At 42.7% G+C, this 24263-nt stretch overlaps 1 protein-coding gene across 3 annotated transcripts in view; it reads right to left on the bottom strand.

The window, feature by feature from the left end:
* LOC134538857 (F-actin-monooxygenase Mical) overlaps window positions 1-24263 on the bottom strand; it is a 232538-nt gene that overhangs the window by 149823 nt on the left and 58452 nt on the right. For all 3 annotated transcript variants that reach the window (XM_063380418.1, XM_063380420.1, XM_063380419.1), the window contains exon 2: window positions 22240-22309. The gene's annotated coding sequence lies outside the window, so the exon portion shown is untranslated. The remainder of the gene's footprint in view (window positions 1-22239; window positions 22310-24263) is intronic.

Genomic DNA, 24263 nt, shown 5'->3' with positions numbered 1-24263 from the left:
GACTGAACTTCGCTGTGCGGGTGTGCATAAGGACGCAAGTGGTGAATGGTAAAGTCGACGTACCCTTGCTAATCGCACGCACTTTCGCCTTACGAAGCCTATTCGATTCCAAAATATCCCTTCATCGAAATCCAATATTCGCAAATCCTACCACATTTCCTTCATCATAACTACAGTTGCACGTATTGCATACAGTTGCTGAATATTGTGACATGTACTTGTTAACATACTATACTATAAAAATAATTAAAGTATTCCATTCATTGTAGCATTTATATGCGGGCTTGAAAAAATATATACTAATTCGCTAGTCTTGAAGGTTATTTTACTGTCTCCAAAGCTAGCTCTATTTTAACGCTAGCTCTGCCTGCAACTTCATTCACGTGAAATATTTTTAGAACATAGCACGCAGAAATAAAAAGTTGCATCCTACAGGAACAATTTAACTTATCTGAATATAGGTATAAAGTCCCAAATCTCATGTACAGACGCTGTTGTATCGTGGGGGGGGGGGGGGGGAATTACTTTTTCCGTGAATTTTAAATCATTGCCAATCAATATTTATTGAATAATAAAAACGTAACCATTAACAATACTTTTTAAATATATCTTACCCTCAAAAATATAACGAAACCTTTCCTCCGCAAATTTTTAAATGATGTCTGTATACCTGCATTATCATTTTTTTTTGTTCGTAATCATATGCGTATTCGCTAGTAACTTATGGAATTACTTTATTTGGTTCCATGAAAGTAGCAGTGAAATCTGTATATTACAAGTCAGTGTTTCCTACGAATGACTTCATTACTGTCAGTGAACTTTCATAAACTAAATTTCTCAGGCAAATACTCGTTGGCCGGTTCTTATTCTCAAAACGAGCATTATGAATTAGATCATATCGCAAAACAATTTTAATCAATAATACCTTATGGACACTGTGTTTACTGATTCACGTGACGAAGCTTTATACGTTGAGGTAATAAACGGACAGGGGATAATATCAAAGAAAAAAAAAGGTTATATCCACTTTGTAGCATATTATGAATTAGGTAAAGATTTCATGATATGAAAACTTGAAGGTGGATGAACTCTACGAACTGGACACTTTTCACGACAAGACAAATTCTGTAAACAAAAAAAAATATATTGAGGAAAAACTTCCAATAAAGATTTCAGTGCAAAATCGGGGATTGAATTATCTCGGATCAAAATTTACCCTTCGATGGGTTTATCCCGACCCAGTCTGACGGTGTCCAGAAAAACCGACAAGATAGTTCCCAAGATTTCCCTTGGCTCTTCCCATCTACAATTTTTCACAGACTAAAACACATGTAATATTCTTACAGAAAACAAAATTAAATTTGGCGCAACTTCCAATCAATTATGTCGTGATACAACTGTTACAAAGTGCAAAGTGGTGTTTCTCACATTACAACTCTGCTCAGAAATATTCAGCACACCAGCATAGTATCAAACAAATGTTGAACCCGAATTGGCTTCCAAGTTAGCAAACACAGGATGAGCACGTGTCTAAACATCATTGTAATGTTTTCCAGAAGTTCAAAACTCCCTGACTACCCAAGTTTCCCCTGATGTCCATGATGTGGCAGGCTGCACCACACAATCTCGGGAGGTGTCGTCACGAGGAGCTATTCTGAGCCAAGTCCAGTGTGAGGCTGAACCCTGTGTTTACCTCGCGCCACCCCCTCCCTTCCCGCGCCCAGGCCACAGCCTGAACCACTCTTATTAGCGGCGACTCCAGAATTAGACCCGACAATGGACTGGGTGTGGCCAGAGCGGTCGCGGCGCTGTGGAGCTGATCCTCTGTTTCTGCACGTCACCAACACTGGTCGGACGATACCGGACACCTGTCGGACGATACCGGACACCTGTCTGACGATACCGGACACCTGTCTGACGATACCGGACACCTGTCGGACGATACCGGACACCTGTCGGACGATACCGCACACCTGTCGGACGATACCGCACACCTGTCGGACGATACCGGACACCTGTCGGACGATACCGGACACCTGTCGGACGATACCGGACACCTGTCGGACGATACCGGACACCTGTCGGACGATACCGGACACCTGTCGGACGATACCGCACACCTGTCGGACGATACCGCACACCTGTCGGACGATACCGCACACCTGTCGGACGATACCGGACACCTGTCGGACGATACCGGACACCTGTCGGGCGATACCGGACACCTGTCGGACGATACCGGACACCTGTCGGACGATACCGGACACCTGTCGGACGATACCAGACACCTGTCGGACGATACCGGACACCTGTCGGACGAGACCGGACACATGTCGGACGAGACCGGACACATGTCGGACGAGACCTTATACTGGTCGTACGACACCGTATACTGGTCGTACGACACCGTATACTGGTCGTACGACACCGTATACTGGTCGGACGACACCGTATACTGGTCGGACGACACCGTATACTGGTCGGACGACACCGTATACTGGTCGGACGACACCGTATACTGGTCGTACGACACCTTATACTGGTCGGACGACACCGTATACTGGTCGGACGACACCGTATACTGGTCGTACGACACCGTGTACTGGTCGGACGACACCGCATACTGGTCGGACGACACCGCATACTGGTAGGACGACACCGCATACTGGTCGTACGACACCTTATACTGGTCGTACGACACCGTATACTGGTCGTACGACACCGCGTACTGGTCGGACGACACCGCGTACTGGTCGGACGACACCGCGTACTGGTCGGACGACACCGCGTACTGGTCGGACGACACCGCGTACTGGTCGGACGACACCGCGTACTGGTCGGACGACACCGCATACTGGTCGTACGACACCGCATACTGGTCGGACGACACCGCATACTGGTCGGACGACACCGCATACTGGTCGGACGACACCGCATACTGGTCGGACGACACCGCATACTGGTCGGACGACACCGCATACTGGTCGGACGACACCGCATACTGGTCGGACGACACCGCGTACTGGTCGGACGACACCGCGTACTGGTCGGACGACACCGCGTACTGGTCGTACGACACCGCGTACTGGTCGGACGACACCGCATACTGGTCGTACGACACCTTATACTGGTCGTACGACACCGTATACTGGTCGTACGACACCGCGTACTGGTCGGACGACACCGCGTACTGGTCGGACGACACCGCGTACTGGTCGGACGACACCGTATACTGGTCGTACGACACCGCGTACTGGTCGGACGACACCGCGTACTGGTCGGACGACACCGTATACTGGTCGGACGACACCGCGTACTGGTCGGACGACACCGCATACTGGTCGGACGACACCGTATAGTGGTCATACGACACCAGACTGGTCGGACGTCATCGGACGACAATAGAAACGAATCGGACTACTCTGGACAGTGTACGGAATAAATAAATATTAACGTTGGGTAAATTTTATTATGAGTATATAGCTGACCAAATTTACTAAACAGCAAGTAGTGGTTTCAGAAGATTAAAATAATAAATACCTCTTCAAATAATTTACTGAAATTGTATCATGCAATTTTTGTACAGCATGACTTGTTCAATGCATATATTTACAAAACTGAAGAAAAAAAAATGTAAGTATTAAACTAAAATAAAACGGACAGTAAATTTGTAATATTCCAAGCCTATCTAATGACACGTGTAGGCTGCTCCGCACTGGGTCACTCCGCTACATTCCCACTTGCTAGTGGAAAAATGGATTTGGAGAAAGCAAGTGAATTGTTTTGCGTCGTCGATACAGCGAAACAAATATTGGATCTATCCGATTCGTTGTTAGACAATAACATAAAACGTTTTTTTTTTTAACCCTATGAGTATTCTTTTAAGGCCCGTCTACAATAGCAATGTTCTAAACTGTGTCCGAAGGACACTCGTCGCTGATTGGTTCACGTGACCCTCTGACGTCATGCGTCAAGTGGGCGAAGGTCCGAACCTACCTGGTCCGAAGACATTCGTCAATTTGTACTTTTTGTCCCAACCTGTGTACTTCGGACACAGAAAAAGAACAGAATACCCACGAAATTTGAATTTCCGGTTCCCGTTTGAAAACGTGGTGTATGTTTTTGTTATTGAAGGAAATGGAAGGTGTTGTTAGTCAAGAAGAGCCACTTTGGTTTACTGAATAAGTATATAATATTGAATTCCCACAACTTTCATAAGTTCAATCTCAAACTACAAAGAATCAAAACAATAAACAAAAACATTTGGTTTGGCACATTTACTGCGCTCTGGTGACAGCTTTATAAATCAATACATTCGGACATCGGACATCGCAGTTGTGGCCAGGGTAGTTTTCGGTGAGACAATGTGACGTCACTCACATTCGGATAAGGACACGGACCACGCACAGGTTCGGACTATTGTAGACGGGCTCTTACAGGCATGTACTTCCTGCGCTTCTAAAATGAATCCTTCCGGCGTGGAAACTTGACAACGGCATCACTCGAAGAGGCGACTGTATTGCAGGAAGTGTCTTGGTTAAGAACGCGCTCAGTGGGAGTCTTAAGTTTCAAGCTACCACGGCGCGGCGTGAAGGGAAGCCTTCATTTCACAGACGAGAGAGCCTCCGCGTTTTTTTTTGTTTTTTTTTCGTATCTTTAATGTAGCTATCCTAACCACATTTAACCCTTTCAGTCTATCCGTCCACTGCAGTGGACAATGTATATCTCAATGAAACATGGAGTTAAACCATGAATGTGTGGGGTCAGGTGTACCTACATTCTAGAGGACGTCATTCTTTGTTGCTATGAAATAACTAAATTTTATTTACACATAAATTAATTATAATAAATAATTATACATTAATATTGTAATTATAGGGTAGGATTATTACAACATACAAAAAAATTTGATAAGTTACAATCAAAAAATTAAAATAAGGAATTGACAAAGTGTGACTGAAAGGGTTAACGTCCAAAAAGTTTTGAAGTATTTGTAATGTAGCTAACCTAACCTAATTGACCATTAGTATCCTTTTATCAACACATTATACAATGAACCAAAAAAAAAAACCGAAAATGGACGATCGAGCGTTTGGGTCTCTCGTCTGTGGAAAGAAGGATTCCCCGGCGTGAAGGGAGTCCTCCTGGGGTCAACCCCCTGACGGGCGCGACTCACCTCGGAGGCCCGGGACGAACACCGCGACGACGCCCCAGGGAGCCCCTTGGAGGTGCCACTGGCGGCGCTTATCGCACCGCGCGCCGGCTGATACCGAGCTAATGCCCGCCTGATAACAGCAGCGCCGCCCTTCAGCCGTCCGAACAACGTCTCGGCCGCACGTCCCTATCTACGATCTCCGGGATGCGGGGATTCCGTGACGCAGTCCCAGGTCTCCGTGTTGCGACACACTAACCACTGCACCGGACTGCGTGACGCATCGTAACCTTCAACCCGGGCGCGCGCACACACACATACGTTGTGCAGGGTTTCAGGTTGGGGGGGGGGGGGGAATTCACGCGATTATAAAACAAATCAAGATATCCGTAACTCTCTTCATACGGAAACTGAACTACCCACCCGACCTCGGTATGTTAGTAGAGTACAACAGTTCCCCCGGGGACAGGCGCCAGGTGGTGGATTGTGTAGATGGGGTCAATGACCGATTGATATGATGTCATGGCGGCCATCTTGGATAAGCCATCTCGGATCCGCCATCTCGGATCCGCCATCTTGGATGATGTACTCGCCACCATTTTTTTCTCGCTCTAACATTCCGCCATTTTGAATTATGGCATTACCATTGCACTTTTCGTTACGGCCGCCATATTGAATTCTAATAACATATTCGTCATTTTGAATTTCAAAGTAATTTTTTACGATTCTGACACCATGTCCGCCATTTTATTTCGTCTTGCTAGCAGCCGCCATGAGGGCAGGATCGGTCGCCATTTTTATTTTTTTGCTCTGTCGGGTTTGAACCGAGGACTCCCTGTCGTGTGTTTTTTTAATACTTTTATTACAATTTAATTTTTTTTATAAATTTAGAATTGTTTCCTTAAAACGAATAATTAATACTTAAGATGGTGGCCATAACGGAAATTGCAACGGTGATGTCATAATTCAAATGGCGGAATGATCGAGAATATAAAATTGCAGTGATGACGTCATTCAAGATGGTGGATCTGATATGGCAGACCCAAGATAACCGCCGGGAACAAAATTAAATTTCAAGGTCAAGGTCATCCAAGATGGCCGCCGTGACGTCAGAGCAATCGGTCATTGACCCCATCCACAATCCACCACCTGGCGCCTGTCCCCGGAGGAACTATTATACACTACTTATATTCTCAAATGCTGCTCGGATGCGTTGAGCAGTTTTCAGACGGCGTCGTGTTGTTTGTTCCGGAGCTCTGCACGGCGTGCAGTGTGCCCGGGAAGGCGGTTAGTTTTGCCAACCAGCTGTCACAGCCGGTGGGGACTGACACTGCGCGACACCCTCTGCAGCAGGCTCGCCAGACAGTTCCAGGGAGAGAGCACAGAGCGCGCCCTTCAAGCGCGGAGGCTCTGGCGACGAGGACAGCGCGCGGCTTTCAAGCGAGTCAAGCTGCGCCGCTTGTCGCAGGCCGGGTTCTCACAGTGCCCCTTGATTGCACAAGGGGAAGTACCCCAGCCACAACAACTCAGTTTAAACAAGATACGCACAACATAAAAGACGGATAAAAAAAATTGGTTACTGTAACGTCGGTTTACGGACGATAGTTTACGTGACAACGTCATAACAAAACATTGATTACATGATTGCATACATACTTTTATGAATAAAATTGAATCATTTTATTGAATTATCACTATTTTGTATGGATACAAAGGAGTGAAATTAAATCTATAATTTAATTGATAAATTTACTTTTATTTGCACTCATTAATTCAAATATGTTTATTACTTTAACGAACAGATTATTTTAACTATAACTTTTATACATGTTTGCTATTTAACTTCTTCCAATCTGTGTTATTCTGTTAAGGATAGGACGATAATAGGAAAAGTAGGAAATGAATGGGAGTGTTTCAAGTTTAATATGCCTCTAAAAAGTAAAATCTATGGTTGTTCAAATCGAGTGGAAAGAAGATAGATGCGGCGCAAGCGTACAATGAGCGTAACGTGACAAAGCGTAACGGGACAATATGTGTAACGGGACAATGAGTCATTCTTTTTCGTGGTGCAGCCGGCGTTCATCGATTTATTAGACGTCACGTCAATAAGTACAATGACCCACTTAAGTTTCTCGCCTGTTCTTCGTTAAGTCGGAGTAATCGAACAGGCGGAGAGTTAGGATTATCATTATGACGACAAAGATATCCCTCTGGAAAACAATTAAGGAATACAAAATTTTTCTTAGATGTGTTTGTATAATGGGATATAATCTTTGTGCATACAGAATACGTTAAAACCCAAGCCAACCCCAACCGGGGACCACATCTTGGGATGAACAGATAATTTATAATATTTAGCTTGCTTGCACACACACACACACAGATCCAGAAGAAACAACAACACGCCAATTGTAAACTGGACGGTGTTACGTAAAAATGGTTCAACCCACAAACATTTTCAACTGAGTAAATTGAGCTCAAAGTTGAACACACAATAAGCGGTATTGTGGCAGTGCGTTGAATGTTTGGTCGCAAGATGGCATAGTAGCAAGGAATGTCGGTTAAAAAAATTTAGCTCAATTTAAAGTGTCATTTTACCTACACAATTATTTCAATAACTTTTTTTTTTCCTTTTGTTGGTAACTCATTTGTGCATAACACCGTCCAACTGTTCCCGCTAGACGAACGGGTAACGGTGTCCGTTCAAGAAAAGAACACTCTTGAGAGCGGATGGGTGATAAACTTATGAATGACAAATATTGCTGGAGTTACTTTAGTGTTTCTTTGAGGTCTTCTGTTCTGCCAAATCCCAAATTCTAGAAAAAAGGGGGAATACGTTGATTTACACCGAGACGGTAATTTAGTCGAGTGGCGAATTGGCAAGGAGCGAGTTCAGAGATGTTCCAGTGTGGAGCTGTGAATATGCGATCCACCAACGAACTCCTACTAAAACCTCGTCGTTAATACCTTGTCAGTAGAGGGCGAATGGAAGAAACTAACAGACCGTCCACTATTCATTTTACTGCATCTAGCTCACTTTACTTTTTTGACGTGAATACGTCTTTAAAATTGCTTCCACAGTGGGAAGCAATTACAAAAAAAGAATGGTAACAAAATCGGGGGATTACAGTTTGGTGTTGCAGCTACACATCTATAATCTTCATTCAAAAATTTAATTACACCACTGGATAGCTTAAGGATCAAATAATTCGTTACGCTAAGTGAGGACTGTGACGCATCGCGCGCGGTGGAGGGGGAAGCGCCGCCATTTTGAGGTCAATTTGCTGCGTTTAGAGATTTCCATTTAGTATGACTCGGAGAAGCTACGACGTTCGTTTGGGTTTCAGTCGTCAGCTCTCGTCAAAATCTATCGATTGCATGTTAAAAAAATTAGTGTAAAATAGTTACAGTGAATATGTATGGTGTTAAAATAAAAATATATTTTGTATAGAAAATATTACCTGTTACGATCAAGTATTCACGTACAACACACGGCCGAGTCCATGACACAGCCGCACCCCATTTTGTTTTACTAAACCACTCGTTTTAACAGTTCTGTTCGCAGGAGGCGAGTTTACTGAACTACTCGCCACTCGAGTAAATTACTAACTTGGTGCAGACCAGCCTGGAGGCTTGTTTGTTTGTATGCTATCAGGGGCAGCAGCTACGGGCAGCAGCATCTGCAGCTGCCATCTGCGGGGCGACGCCCTGCACGCCCTGGACCGCGAACAAAGAGTTAGACGACTCACCAGTTCGCGGCGACATCTGAGTCAGGGCGGGGTGACTCAGTTCAACGCCCAGTTCGCCGGCTCGCTTGAGGCCGGCATTTCACGGGAAGCCTTCTTTTCACAGACGAGAGAGCCACGCCCGAAGTTCTCCGAAGTTCATGCTCGCTTTTTTTTTTTCCGTACCACAACAGGTGTATTTATTTTGGGGAAACCATTTACAGTATCTTTAATGTAGCTATCCTAACCAAATAAACCGTCCACAATGTTTTAAAGTATTTATAACGTAGCTAACCTAACCTAATTGACCATTAGTTATCATGAGTTGTATATTTATTTACAATAACAAAAAAAAACCGAAGATGCACGATGGGGCGTTTGGCTATCTCATCTGTGAAAAGAAGGCATCCCGGCATTTCACTGGCACTGTTCTCTGGCAACCGTGTTTTATAAAAACCTCTTCAACAGTCATTATTTTAGCAACTTTTTATACAACAAGACTCTTAATAAAAGAATGAACGAAGTACTTATATACATCATGTCCACGAAATAATGCCCCAGTTATAAAATTTAACAGTATCAACTGTAAGCTACCTGTAATCTTTATTCGGCAACAGGATGGAACCCCTTCCCTTTGGAATCTATTTTCACGAGAGTGGTTGAAAGTCGAAGTCCTTGATCTCTATATTGGTAGTAATGGTCGAGACGACAGAGCTCTTTTTCGCTGGCCTCCAATTTCACCTGACAATATCATGAGTGTGAGCGTGTGTGTGAGAGAGAGCGTGAGTGTGTGAGTGTGTGTGTGTGAGTGAGAGGTTAGTGTGTGAGTGAGTGTATGCAGTGCAGTTACGCCCGTGTGAAGCCAGGCTCGTGGCGCGCAGACCTGGTTGGCCGCAGCCACAGCCTGGCAGGATGCATCGCTGCGTCACTGCGTCCTGAAAATAGCTGCGGCAGGTAAATATTTTGGCATGCCCCAACCGTGCTGCATGTGCGCATGCTCGGGTCCGCCCGTCCTGAGACGTCTTCACTCCCGCGAGACCCTGCGCGACCCTGCCAGACCCTGCTGAACCCTGCCAGACCCTGCCAGACCCTGCGTGACCCTGCATGACCCTGCGTGACCCTGCGTGACCATGCACAACCCTGCTGGACCCTGCTGGACCCTGCTGAACCCTGCCAGACCCTGCCAGACCCTGCCAGACCCTGCGTGACCCTGCATGACCCTGCGTGACCCTGCGTGACCATGCACAACCCTGCTGGACCCTGCTGAACCCTGCCAGACCCTGCCAGACCCTGCGTGACCCTGCGCAGGACGACAGAGCAGGCCAGTGTTGCCAGCCATGACACACAAAAATTCGGGTACAAGAAGTTCTAAGTTCGGGTGTCATTCTTGTACACACACAAAGTACGGAAACAAAATACTACTGTCTTCTTTAGTATAGCATAGCTCTACAGCTAAAGCCTGTGCGTATGAATTTAAAATTATTCAGTTGAGTCGCGATGGGAAAAAAAGGGGGGAGAGAGAATAGTGTAAACTATTAATACTACTATTCCAACCACATATGAAAAATTGTATTTTTCAGATTAAAGATTGCTGTAAAATTATTGTAAATATTACCTGTAATCTACATATGGCATCGTGTAATTTAAATATACGTTAAAAAATTTTATGAACAGTTTTATCAACTTTGTATAACAAGTCCTTATTTATGGTTTTTAGGAACTTAAAAAGAAAAAAATTTCATGGCAGTCCTAGCATGTACCGAAAGCATGTAATGATGTGGTATACAGTTTTGAAATAACCGTTAGGTTTAGTAGTCTTCTGGCCGTTTTCATGAAAGTGTTGGGAAGATTATGTTCCCGTATGTTAATTAATTTGCATTATAAGTGATTTAAATATTATTTAACAAATAATATAAATAATTAATTAAAATAAACATTCAGCATTTTATCATTTTTATGAATTAAATTTTATCTCTATTATTTTACTAAATTAAATAATTTTATGCAGATTTTTATATTAATATTAAACATTTTTTAAAATTTCATTTAATTTATACTTTTTCAACTGCATTTATAATATCACTCCAGTCCTTGTATTATTTTACTTTTATTCATTATTATTTTCATGCAAAATTAATGCTAGCTTTTTTATCACGCCAAGTAAGTATAACTTCTAACGTCGACTCCTAAAAATTATTTGAGCTGGAAAACACTCCCCATCCCTTAACGGAGTAGAGCGAAAGTTCTACAGAAATAAATTCTGGTCCCGACATGAAAAAAAAGCACACTTACTGTCATCATTTTCACATTTTCCTTATGCTTTCTCAGCAAAGTCATCGCTTTGGGGACAATGTGGACTTCGTATTAGGAAAAACATTGCATTTCATAGATACGTATAAGTTTTTGAGATATTTAATCTACAAACTATGGACTTTTTTTTTTAGTTTTGTCATTAAGTATTTCAACCTACAGCCATCTTGAGAGGTAATCGAATCTGCCAACACTTGGTAAGCTTTTAACTCCATATTCAGCTATGTAAACTGAGACAACCTGAAATCGATGGCCAAAATACAATTATCGCTTCCTTCATTACTTCGAAGCTCCATACACAGAACATAAAATTTCTGTACTTTTACAAAAGATACCTTTCGAAACCAGATGCCAAGAAATAGTTTGCAATACTACAAGAAATATATTGTAACTTTGTAGGTAGGTACATCACATGGCTATGGTTATTTTCGCATATATGAAATGTGTTTTTCGAAATAAAACTGATTATTTCTAAAGAAAATTGGCACATTTTATATTTTAATTATGTTTCATTCGAACATAATTTTTTTAACAGTCTAAACTATAATCGAATATTAAATAATTCGACTGTTTTGTTTTATTATGCATATTAATGTGCGGAGTTAATATTCAAAGGCTATTCAGGGAAGGGTTTATTTACATTGGAGGTACTGGGGCAACACGAAGCATAAATTGCCGGATAAGAATCCGAACCCAAAATTATTGCGAACACTTAATTTCAAGTGATACAGTTGTTTTCATGTAACTGTACAAATTTGATAATATCTGTAATTTTACATTAATGTTTCTGTACCATTTACAAAAAAAAAAGTGTGAGTGGAGTCCATGTGCTACAAAAGTGACACTTCTTGCTTTTATATTAGGTATATAAAACATTATTCTCTTTGGCTGAGGGCGCAGATAAGAAATATATGCGAGCGCTAAATTATGCTATTGCGGAAATGTGCAAGTGTGCAAGTGTGCAAGATTGCTAGTGAGCAAGATTGCTAGTGTTTAAGAGTGCAAAAGTTTAAGTGTGCAAGTGTTCAAGTGTGCAAGTGTTCAAGTGTGCAAGTGTTCAAGTGTGCAAGTGTTCAAGTGTGCAAGTGTGCAAGTGTTCAAGTGTTCAAGTGTGCAAGTGTGCAAGTGTGCAAGTGTGCAAGTGTTCAAGTGTGCAAGTGTGCAAGTGTGCAAGTGTTCAAGTGTGCAAGTGTGCAAGTGTGCAAGTGTGCAAGTGTGCAAGTGTTCAAGTGTGCAAGTGTGCAAGTGTGCAAGTGTTCAAGTGTGCAAGTGTGCAAGTGTTCAAGTGTGCAAGTGTGCAAGTGTTCAAGTGTGCAAGTGTTCAAGTGTTCAAGTGTGCAAGTGTTCAAGTGTGCAAGTGTTCAAGTGTGCAAGTGTTCAAGTGTGCAAGTGTTCAAGTGTGCAAGTGTTCAAGTGTGCAAGTGTTCAAGTGTGCAAGTGTTCAAGTGTGCAAGTGTTCAAGTGTGCAAGTGTTCAAGTGTGCAAGTGTTCAAGTGTGCAAGTGTTCAAGTGTGCAAGTGTTCAAGTGTGCAAGTGTTCAAGTGTTCAAGTGTGCAAGTGTTCAAGTGTGCAAGTTTGCAAGTGTTCGCGTGTTTTAAGTTTGCAAGAGCACAAGTATGCTTCGTTATTTCTACCTCTTCCCATGCCATCTCCGCCTTTATCGGTTCGACCACCACCATGTACCTAACTATGCCCCTCGTGCGATGGGAATATTCGCAACGCTCAAAACTGTACAAATTATTGTACAAATTGGGTACAAATTATTTTATTTCTATTGTATCGAGTGATTTTGTTTGATGTATTAGGTTTTCGACTCATTTCCGTATATGTGGATTCATTTCATTTCCATTTGTATCGTTTCAGATTATTTCAGTTATTTCACTTTAATATGTTCAAGTAGATAACATTTCCACACATTTCAGTCCTTTCATGCATTTAGGTAATCAAAAAACGTTTTACTTAAAAAAGATGTTTACAGTGTACGTGAATTGTTTACAATGCAGTTTGTCAACAAGCGAGTGCACGGTATATGCTGTTGCGGCAGTCACGTCGAGACGCGGAGGAAAGCAGAAGTGAAACCCCGAGGAGAGGACGACCACGAACTGGCCTGTGACGTCATCACGCGGTGCGCAAGAGGAAGTAACAGGGTCGTTACCACAACGCCGAAATACTACAACGCCGAAATACTACAACGCCGAAATACTACAACGCCGAACGTACAATAACGCCGAAATACCACAACGCCGAATGCCAAATTGACTACAACGCCGACAGCTAGAAAACTGCTGTGCACCACAACGCCGAAACACAGTAACGCCGAAAAATGTTGCTGCGGTGAGGGGGGGAGGGGGCCACAGGAGCAAAATGAAAAACAACTGAATGAATTTGTGTGTGTTTCTTAAATGTATCTTAACGCCGAAATACCACAACCTAACCTAACCTAGCCTAACCTAGCCTAGCCTAACCTAACCTAACCTTACCTAACCTAACCTTTGTGGCAGTCCTGCAATGACATTTATCGGCGTTAGTGTATTTCGGCGTTGTGGTAATTCGGCGTTGTGGTACACAGCAGTTTTCTAGCTGTCGGCGTTGTAGTCAATTTGGCATTCGGCGTTATGGTATTTCGGCGTTGTGGTGCGTCCCCGAAGTATCACGCGCTAGTCTGGCCGCTTTCGGAACCCACCTTGCGACACCTCCGCCGGAATTACAACACACAACACTGACCGTGTTCCTAGAGCACGGCAGGACAAGGTCAGTCTCTTGTTTTTTAGGGAACGGAGTTTCGGTGTTCCATCCGTTGTCGGATTTCCGCGAATGCTCAAAATTCACTCTTTCGTCGATTTCGTCAACATGGCGGACCGGCTTCTGGCGCCATTAGCTCGTATATAGTAATGTTTTGTGATCATCTGGGGACGTACCAAGAGTGTTGGTGTGCCAAATTAAACTTGATGATTTCTAAACTATCTTGATTTTTTTTTTTTTTTTTTTACATTCGATGGTCGTACCAAGAAATAATCGCAACTTGAAAATATTGAAACTCAGTTAAAAAAATTTGTGAGATGGTGATGCTGCATCTAGTATTTTTTTTTTTTGCCGTAACAATTGTATCGATGGTTGAGGAAAAAGTCCGCTAGAATGCGTTGGAAACAGTTGCTGTAGCCTCGCGCAGGGCTGCTGGTCTGTTCCCTCTGCTGGTATTCGGTTCGGACATACGTTCTGGTAGACCGCCCGCGAGTTAGGTCACGGTCGTATCCACAGAACAAGGAGGGAAATAAAGAAGTGCGACTCTTACAGTGGAAACTGAAACCATGTTTCACGCGACATGTGTCGCTATCTGTTGGGCGGGCCCATAACTACCAGCAAATATACGTTTTTTTGGTTATATTAAGTTATCTCCTTGGCGACGCAAAACTAATTTAATAGATGCGAAAATACTTAATGCTGTTTTGTAATAAACCGTCATGTAATAAATAAAGGAATAGGAGGTGCGCAAAAACTCATTGTATTACACACCACAAAATTAGTGGCTACCTAAATAGAGTGAATTTCCACTGGTTTGTTTGCCTGATAATAGCGTATACATTACTTCTCCTAATAAATTAATGTAGTTATGTCAGCAATATATTATGAAAACTACTATCTAGCGGACGGGCCCATAACTACTTCAAAAAACTAGGTCTCAGTCTCGGTAATTAGTTTCTCCTCCATGGTCGTATCCCAAACAAGGCAGTGCTCATTCGCCCTTAATTAACTGTTCGTGACTGCCAGCAGAATAACCCGACGCGAATTGAAAACTGCTCAAGACACCACAGTGCTGTCTGTTCACGAAAAGAATTTAAGAACACGTTGAGCACGGACGAGCAGTTCTGTTTCAGCATTTAGTATTTCAACTGTACAACTATAGGAGCGTGAAAATGGCTGAAACGCGTGTTTTCGGAATAGTCTTTAAACGTGAAACGCCTAGTACTACAGATTCTTGAATCACTAACAGGACTTGCATTACACCTTGCAATCTTCATTTACCCGCCATCATGCAATATGGTTACAGCTCAACTAACAAATTTGCACTATGGAGTACGAGAAGACTGCGGCACTAAATAAAAATCGTGGGGGGGGGGGGACTTAAACTTGTCTTTCAGCTAAAAACATTAGTGATGGTGATGGACAACTTGAATCGAACTAGTGTGGCGGAGTAGGGTTGAGCGATTCGTCGATAAATTGATCACAAAACAATATATATATATATATATATATATAAACCATCTCAACTGCGATTTGTCGATAAACATGGAGGGAAACATCGCTATATTTGCGAAATATCGATTATCGCCAACTTTTCCAGGACATCGATGTGTGCGATGCGGGATGCCGGTAGCCTACAACTCACGTAGTTTCGGTTCCCTACCACGTTCGTGCAACTTCGGATTTCTCTCAAAAATTTAAATTTAAAAAAATCGAAGGGTTAGGTTAGGTTAGGTTAGGTCAGTCCCAACAAGCTTGTTTTTATTGGAAACTTCTGATTTAGCGGCTGAAGTGGCGTTAATACCAAAACGCAAAACTTCTGAAATCTTGGGAAATTCTTGCAGGGAGCCGAAACTACGTGAGTTGTAGGCTTCCCGCGGGATGCTTTGGAGAGAACGATGTATCGATACGCCTTCCCCCCGACAGCTAGCAGCACAGCTCGATCGTGCAGATGAGAGACGCGCCGGACGACAGTCGTTACGCAACCGCGGAGAAGGAGGAGGGGGAAGGGGAAAAGGAAGGAGAAGGAGGTGGAAGGGGGGAGGAGCAGATTGCGCAAGCCCGCGCGGCCGTCAGGTGACAAGACAAGCTACTCTCGGCAGTGCGCAAGGCCGTCACAGTGTGAGTAACGTGTTAAGCACCCCCCATACACTAGCGGATAGAGTTGTCAAAGTAACGATAAAAAGCGTACCCATACCTATGTATTCGTTACTATAACAATTAGTACTCGTTACTATCGTATCGTTACGTTACTCGTTACTTCTGATACCTCATAACGTGCCATGTTATGTTAGAGCAACGAATCGAGTCGTATTGCGTACAGTATGACGTCGCGGCGTCGCAACATTCGTGATTTGTAGAAAACATACTTATACATTACATACCAAACTGTGTGAGGTGCATTTTTTTTTTTCACTTTTCCGTATTTTTAACCAGACTTGTGTTTGAGTCATTCTAAATTTAATTTGATTTAATAGGTAAAGTGTAGAACTAAAAGTGAACTGTTCCATTCGTGTGTAACGTTTCGTTACTCGGTACTAGATGGCGCGCACCAGTTACTCAGTGCCGAATACATGCGGTTTGCTACAGCTCTACTAGTGGATATGCTCGCCGCATGGCCGCTACCACACACTACACGAGCATGCTCGTCTCTTTCTCTATAAAGACAGTCTGTGTTGTACTTGCACAACGGCTGCAAGCAGCATTGCACTGTTTGGCGGATTATTTTGTTTGGATGAAGAGACACTAAAAAAGAAACGAAGAGTTTCGTCTAAAAGGTGGATTGTGGAACGAAATCGTTATAGTGACATGTCAATGCTGAGAGAGCTGGAAATCTCAGAGCCAACAGACCTGCATAGTTATTTGAGGATGGATAAATGTACATTCACATTCACAAGTAATGTTCATTCACATTTCTCTGGATTTGTTTCACTAGCTGTTCGTAGCACTCTTGTTTCATATGCCTATTGACATATTCCTTACTCCTTATACCTCACACTGGTCGAAGAGTGTGATATAAATTTATGAACTCCTCTCGAAAATCTTTACTGTCATTAGAAGACGTGATGATGCAACAACAGACAGCACATTCGCTGTGGGCTCGGGGCGAGCATGTTGGGACCTGCCACACACTGGCGGATATGCTCGGTCTGACCTTTGAATATATACACTGTATAGGAGTCGCCAGCCCAGGTTAAAATTACTAATACGGTTTGAAGTAGTTGGTTAATTCACCGCCGCAATCGCCACCATCTCTAGGGCATCGACTTGTGGTGGTCCCTAGCAGACAAGTGTCGAACTCTTCAAACACACCTTCTCCACGCTCCCTCAAAAATGCGTTGTCCTCCACCCACCCTCTGCCCCACCTCTCATCCCTACAGTTTTGTGACGCACAAACCCCCGTTGAACAACCTTGAGCTGCAGTGAATGTTGGGTTGGGGGTGCGGGGGAATGACAGCGGGCGACAGTGCTGCGCTCTAACGTGTAAATAACGACCTAAGACGATACAGGGCGTTACGGCAGCGCCCTGCAGCGGTGAAGTTCCCAAGCTGCTCATCATACGCTCCTGAAAAACGTACAGTAAATCCTATCCACTAGCGACTTCTATACCGTATATATATTCAAAGGTCTGACAGAGGCCGGACCAGCCCACACACTATAGAGCCCAGTCGGCGAGCATGTCCGCTAGTGCATAGGGCGCTTTAGGCGCGGTCCACACGAGCGGGCAGTGTGCGGCTGATGTCTGCGGGCATTTCCATTTTGGAGTTCAGTCATTAGATGCAATGGATGCACGCCACCGTGCAGTACTTGTGTACGTAGGTATTCAGGTGTTGAAAAGAAGAAAGTCGAATCTTAAGTATTGGGTACATCCCATAGTGAGCAGTCGTTTGTTACTAGGAACCTTTTATTGCAAGAAGATGAAATGAAATTTTTTAATTACTTCAGAATGTCGTCTGCAAGCTTTCATGAACTGCATGAGACTGTGGAAGTATTCCTTGCAAAAGCAAGATACAAACATGAGGCTGGCTATACTTACAATGGAAATGATGGCTTTAACGCTTAGGTAAGTGTGTTTCCTTTTTCTTGTACTAACTTGTACTAAATAAGTTCACAAGGCCATTTACATATCGCAATAACTTTCTTAGACAATACAGGTTTGTTTTAAATATGAGAAAGAAAACAAAATATACTTGTATTGTAGGTGTATTCATACAAATCTATTAATATTGTTATTATGTACAGTACGCACTGGAAAACAAATATGTCCTTAAGTCTGAAAAAATTCTTTCGCACAGCTATTCACGTAAAATAATGAATTTGTGTTTATGGTATGCATTAGGAGTCACGAGGAGGGGGGAGGTATATATATTTCCTCCCCTCACAACGAAATACTAATTTTAAAAAATTCATTCCCATTAACAAAAGGCAGGAATTTGAAAGCAGTGGACAAAATGTTTCCAATCCCCCCCCCCTTTTTTTTTTCACCCAAACACAAACGTGGGAATAGAATTCTGCGAACGCTTATCGTAAATCTATAGAGCGAGTGTCTGTTCTAGAGTTGAATTCAACTGGTCAGCAATTGTGTGGCAAAACAAATAGCAGCTACTTAAAAGAGACCACGCTAGGAATAATTGGGGAGGGGGGGACTGCAATTTTGTCAATTTTGAGTTGATAGAACAACACACATATGCAAGGGAATAGCGTTAAAATTCATCAAAATTAAACCTATATACATGTATATGTACATTTGCTATCCGGATGAAAAGGTGGATAAAGAGGTCTCTCGTTTTGACTTCAATTATTGACATGACACAGAGAACTTGGTACTTAAAAGTACTTAATAAATCTAAATGACGTCACATTAGTAGATCACATAGTGCGAAATCAGGGCGGGTCGCTAGTTGAAATAATAACAGGGACTACCATTTTTTTTACATTGCTACCCCTACATTTTCAAAGAAATCGGACAGGTTTAAGATGGTTGAAGAACCTTGTTCAATTAAACCTTATATGGTGTCTTAAGTGTTCTATGCAAAAGACTATTATTTAAATTTTAAAAAAATAGATCCGCTCTAACTTCAAAGACGTATACAGGTCTGCAAGTCTAGAGAATACAGTGAGTCGTGTACCTATAATGACTTCAACTTATTTTTCGTGATAAACCTGCAGCCGAGTTTTGTTGGCCGAATTCAGACTCATCCTGTACGAGGCAAAGATAGGGTTTTTTTTTTTAAGTTATGCTTCTTTACGCGCGTTATGAAAAAAAAAAAAATAATGAGAGTATGTTTACGATGCGCGCGCACCATACCACAAATTTTTCACAGGATAAAAAAAATACATACAAATAAAAATTATATATGCGCTTTTACATCATATACTTCAGGGATTGATATTGAATACTTCTCAATGCAATCATAAAACATTAAGTGATTGTGAATATTAGAGATATAAATAGTGTTTATAAACTTTTTCAAGAGTATTTTCAAGTTTGTTAATGTAACATAAGTTATGTTCCAGCATGCATAATTTATTTGCATTATTAAATATATAATTAAAATTTATCTCAGGTATTTGACTAAATCAAATAATTAATTTTATAAACCTGTTTATATTATCTAATACTGAATATACTTATTTTTTTATATGATTGAATTTATACTTCACCAACCATATTTCATAATATCACTCCAGTCATTTTATTTTTTATTAATTATTTGCATGCAACATTAAAGTTAGGTTTTTAACACGCCAAATGTAAATTCTAACGCGCTGATAAAGTACACACTTTTGTTTTTTACATTACCCGTAACGAGTATCAAACCGTTGGACGACAATGAAAACAGGATTGAACACACCCGCGATGAATACACCCCCAACTTCTCCCGTTGAACACCACAGTTCCATGGCTCTTCCCCGCGGAACCGTGCGATGGGTTCCTTCGTCTCGCCGACACACGTGGGATTGCCTCACGCGTGGCTCCGGCCTGTTTCCGTCGCCCGAACTTTTGGAACACGGCCAGCCGCGACTCCCGGGAGGCCACGAGTCACCGACAAGGAGTCACGAGTCACGACGCCCCCGACAGTTCCTACGCGATGTTAGCAGCTCACCCGTGCGACAAGCATCGCTACTACTTCGTACGCCGATATGGCCCTGGACTTATGCAAGGCAACGGTATTTTTTGTACGCCGCCATGTTTTTCGTTTGCCGTGTGTCCGTGAATGTTTATTTTGGACAACTAACTCATGATAACTAATGGTCAATTAGGTTAGGTTAGCTACATTATAAATACTTTAAAACATTGCGGATGGTTGATTTGGTTAGGATAGCTACATTAAAGATACTGTGAAATCATGTAAACTGTTTCCTAGCGCTGGATAGCTACGAATTAAAAAGTTATTTGCTAAGCAACCATAAAATGATTTTACAGTATTTTTAATGTAGCTATACTTACCTAATATAACCAACCATCCACAATGTTTTAAAGTATTTATAATGTAGCTAATTTATCCTAATCGACCGCAAAATGTAATGCCATACCGGTTTATACAATGAGATAGAACGGCGTATGACGTATGAGTAAGCTCATCGCAAATAAATACACCTGTTGTGGTACGGAAAAAAAAGCGAGCATGAACTTCGGTTAACTTCGGGTGTGGCTCTCTCGTCTGTGAAATAAAGGCTTCCCTCCATAAAACAACGTCCCAGTTTCAATGTTATATCATTACAATTTAATTTAGACCATTTACAACAAATCATGCATGTAACTGAAGTTAAACTAACCTAGTTTTTTTTTCTTACAAATGTTCAATATGTACACCTTTAGTTATACGCACGCATCCAAACCTAAAGTTAAAATTCTTCCCTACTTTGGTTAACACGTCCGGAGTAACGGAAGTAATAGCCTCTTCAATTCTGTGTCTCAACTCTGGTAAATCATTGGGTAGCGGTGGAACGTAGACACGATCATTTATAAAGCCTCAAAGGAAAACAATCGCATGGCGTTATGTCAGGTGAACGTGGAGGCCAGCGAAAAAGAGCTCTGTCATCTCGACCATTACGATCAATCCAACGGACAGGAACTTCGACGTTAGATTGCAGATTCACTCTCAGCAAATTTCAAAACACAAACCACTTTACGCTCAGGAGTCGCCATTTTTGTGTGGATGGCACTGCGAACGAGAAAACAACAAAGCAGTACTCGCGCATGCGCTTGTCTAAAACTGTTTGATTACTCATTTAATTATGAGTAGGGACCCGGGAATTTCGCGGATTCTTCTGGCCTCAGGATAGAATTCAAAGTTATAGGTGTGGTCGACGAATGTTTACTTTCCCATTGGTTGATTTCTTAGCGAGAACATATTTACCCTTGTTATTTGGCACTACCTGATTCGCTTACTTCTCTTCTAGCTGGGCATCGTTGGCTCGCGGTCGTAGACGGGCGTGTCCAAACAACTGCGTGCCAATCATGAACACAGTGCGAGGGTGTGAAGGTTTGCATTCTAGCTTGCGACTAAATGAATCCGCGAAATTTACGGGTCTCTAATTATGAGACCTTGACCAAAACCCTACAACGCTTACATTTGATACTATTAAAATTTATAATTGCGATATTAGTTTATGGACTTACTGAATTTTGGAAAGACTCCTTACTGAGCGGCCTTGGAATTCTGTGGCCCCTCCCCGAGAAAATTAAAAGAAAAATAACTTTCAAAGCAAATGTTTTTAATCAACCTTGTTCTTAAATCCCGACAATGGTTTTGATCATTTATCTTAAGGGTGAAATCGAATCCATCGATCAATTAAAAAAAATGGGGTGTGGCTGTGTCATGGACACGTGAATACATGTACGTAACAGGTAATATTTTCTATACAAAATATAAAATTGGCTATTTTTTTATTTTAACAACATATATATATATTCACTGTAAATATTTTACACTAATGTTTTATACGCGCAGTCGATAGATTTTGACGAGAACTGACGATTGAAACCTAAAAGAACGTCGTAGCTTCTCCGAGTCAAAAGTTATACTAGATGGAACTCTCGAAACGCAAACAAAATGACCTCAAAATGGCGGCGCTTCCCCCTCCACCGCTCGCGATGCGTCACAGACCTCACTTTACTGTAACGAAATCTTTGATCCTTTGGATATCCAGTGGTGTAAATAAATTTTGGATGGAGATGATAGATGTGTAGCTGCAACACCAAATTGTATCACCAGTATTTGTCATCATTGTTTTGTTTTTTTTAATTGCCTTCCACTATGGAAGCAATTTTAAAGACGTGTTCACGTGAAGAAAACAACTCACCGGTAGGCAGCCGGCCGATGCTAGCTGAGGTCCTGTTGGCAGGCATGTTCTCCCTCTCTCGTCACCACGCCTGCGACAAACACACAAACGGACCAATCAGCGCCTTCTCCCCGAGCCGCAGGGCGTTCTGGGAGTACCGTGAGGGCATCAGCTCAGGGTTCTCACACTCCGGACTCCAGCCGATTTACCAGTCGCGGCTGAAAATCTTTTTGACGTGCAACATCTTAGCTCTCGGTAAATTTGTGAGGGTAGGGAATGCGAACGCAGGTTGAGGACTTGCGCCGTGTTTGTGACGTATGATTCTGTCCGGCGCCGTGGCAGCGCAGTGGGGGGGTCATTACCACAACGCCGAAGTACCATAACGCCGAATGTCAAAATTGACCACAACGCCGACAGCTAGAAAACTGCTGTGTACCACAACGCCGAAATAACAACTGAATGAATTTGTGTGTGTTTCTCAAATGTACCTTAACGCCTAAATACCACAATCAAACCTAACCTTACCTAACCTAGCGTAATATAACCTAATCTAACTTAACCTAGCCTATCCTAGCCTATCCTAGCCTAGCCTAGCCTAGCCTAATCTAACCTAGCCTAACCTAACCTAACCTTTGTGGCAGTTCTCCAATGACATTTTTCGGCGTTAGTGTATTTCGGCGTTGTGGTACACAGCAGTTTTTAGCTGTCGGCGTTGTGGTCAATTAGGCATTTCGGTGTTTTGGTATTTCGGCGTTGCGGTGCGTCCCCCGCTGTGGGTTGTAAAGCCGTACAGTCCTGTGAAGAGAAGAGAGCCAATGTCTGCCGACCCCTGCAATGCTTCCTGGAACTGTCCGATTCGAGACACGAGTTGCGCGGCACAGACTGTACCTGTGCTTCTAGCTGGTCGCGGAGACGTGTGCCCCACAAGTGACTTCTGGTTATGGAGGGGGGGGGAGGGGGGGGGGCGTGGTAGATGAAGCTTCGAGCATGGCCGGTGGCCAGATCAAATATAACCAACCTGTTTTTTTTTTTCCCCCTTCACCCTCGCGGTGCGAATAAGGAAACAGGTAAACTACCGCCCCCTCTCCCAACAAAAATAAAAAAAGTTTCAATTTTATCTTCGATAAAAGTGTACAAAGCAAAAGAAAGAAAAAGTAGGGTTCAGCATTTTATTTGGAAACTGTGTGTTGTAGCAATTCTGACTTCACGTTGACGAACCAGCCATTCCTGTTGAACAGGAGCGGAGCAGACATCTCACGAAACATCAACACTAGCGGATCTCAACAGATTACACCCACGTGCGAAATAATGTATCCGTATTTCATCAAAGGCGAAATTTTCATTAAAAAGAAAGAAAAATTATCACGACGGGCTTTTGAACTATGGAGTTCGGATTTCACGAGAGCAAACTGGATTCCAGTGAAAGAATTACGCCGATTTTATTGTCATTTCTACTGATTACAGATAATCTTCCTAGTTCCCTAGCTGGTTCACCACGCAGCGTACAAAATCCCGTCTGTCAGTTGAAGTTCACTGCAAAGTGAAGTTTCATCGTACTTGAGACTAAAGGAGTGTTTACTTTATCCATGTAATAATTCAATCCTGTTGCTTGCCCTATTTGCTGTCTCGTTTACTCTACCCGTGTAAACAATCGATCCTGTCGCTTGCCCTAGTTGCTATCTCGTTTACTCTACCCGTGTAATCAAATCGATCCTGTTGCTTGCCCTAGTTGCTATCTCGTTTACTCTACCCGTGTAATAAAATCGATCCTGTTGCTTTCCCTAGTTGCTATCTCGTTTACTCTACGCGTGTAATAAAATCGATCCTGTCGGTTGCCCTAGTAGCTATCTCGTTTACTCTACCCGTGTAATAAAATCGATCCTGTTGCTTGCCCTAGTTGCTATCTCGTTTACTCTACCCGTGTAATCAAATCGATCCTGTTGCTTGCCCTAGTTGCTATCTCGTTTACTCTACCCGTGTAATCAAATCGATCCTGTTGCTTGCCCTAGTTGCTATCTCGTTTACTCTACCCGTGTAATACAATC

This window comes from Bacillus rossius, chromosome 14 (assembly GCF_032445375.1).
Source record: "Bacillus rossius redtenbacheri isolate Brsri chromosome 14, Brsri_v3, whole genome shotgun sequence".
Lineage (NCBI taxonomy): Eukaryota > Metazoa > Arthropoda > Insecta > Phasmatodea > Bacillidae > Bacillus > Bacillus rossius.
This window is presented reverse-complemented; position numbering and strand designations above follow the sequence as displayed.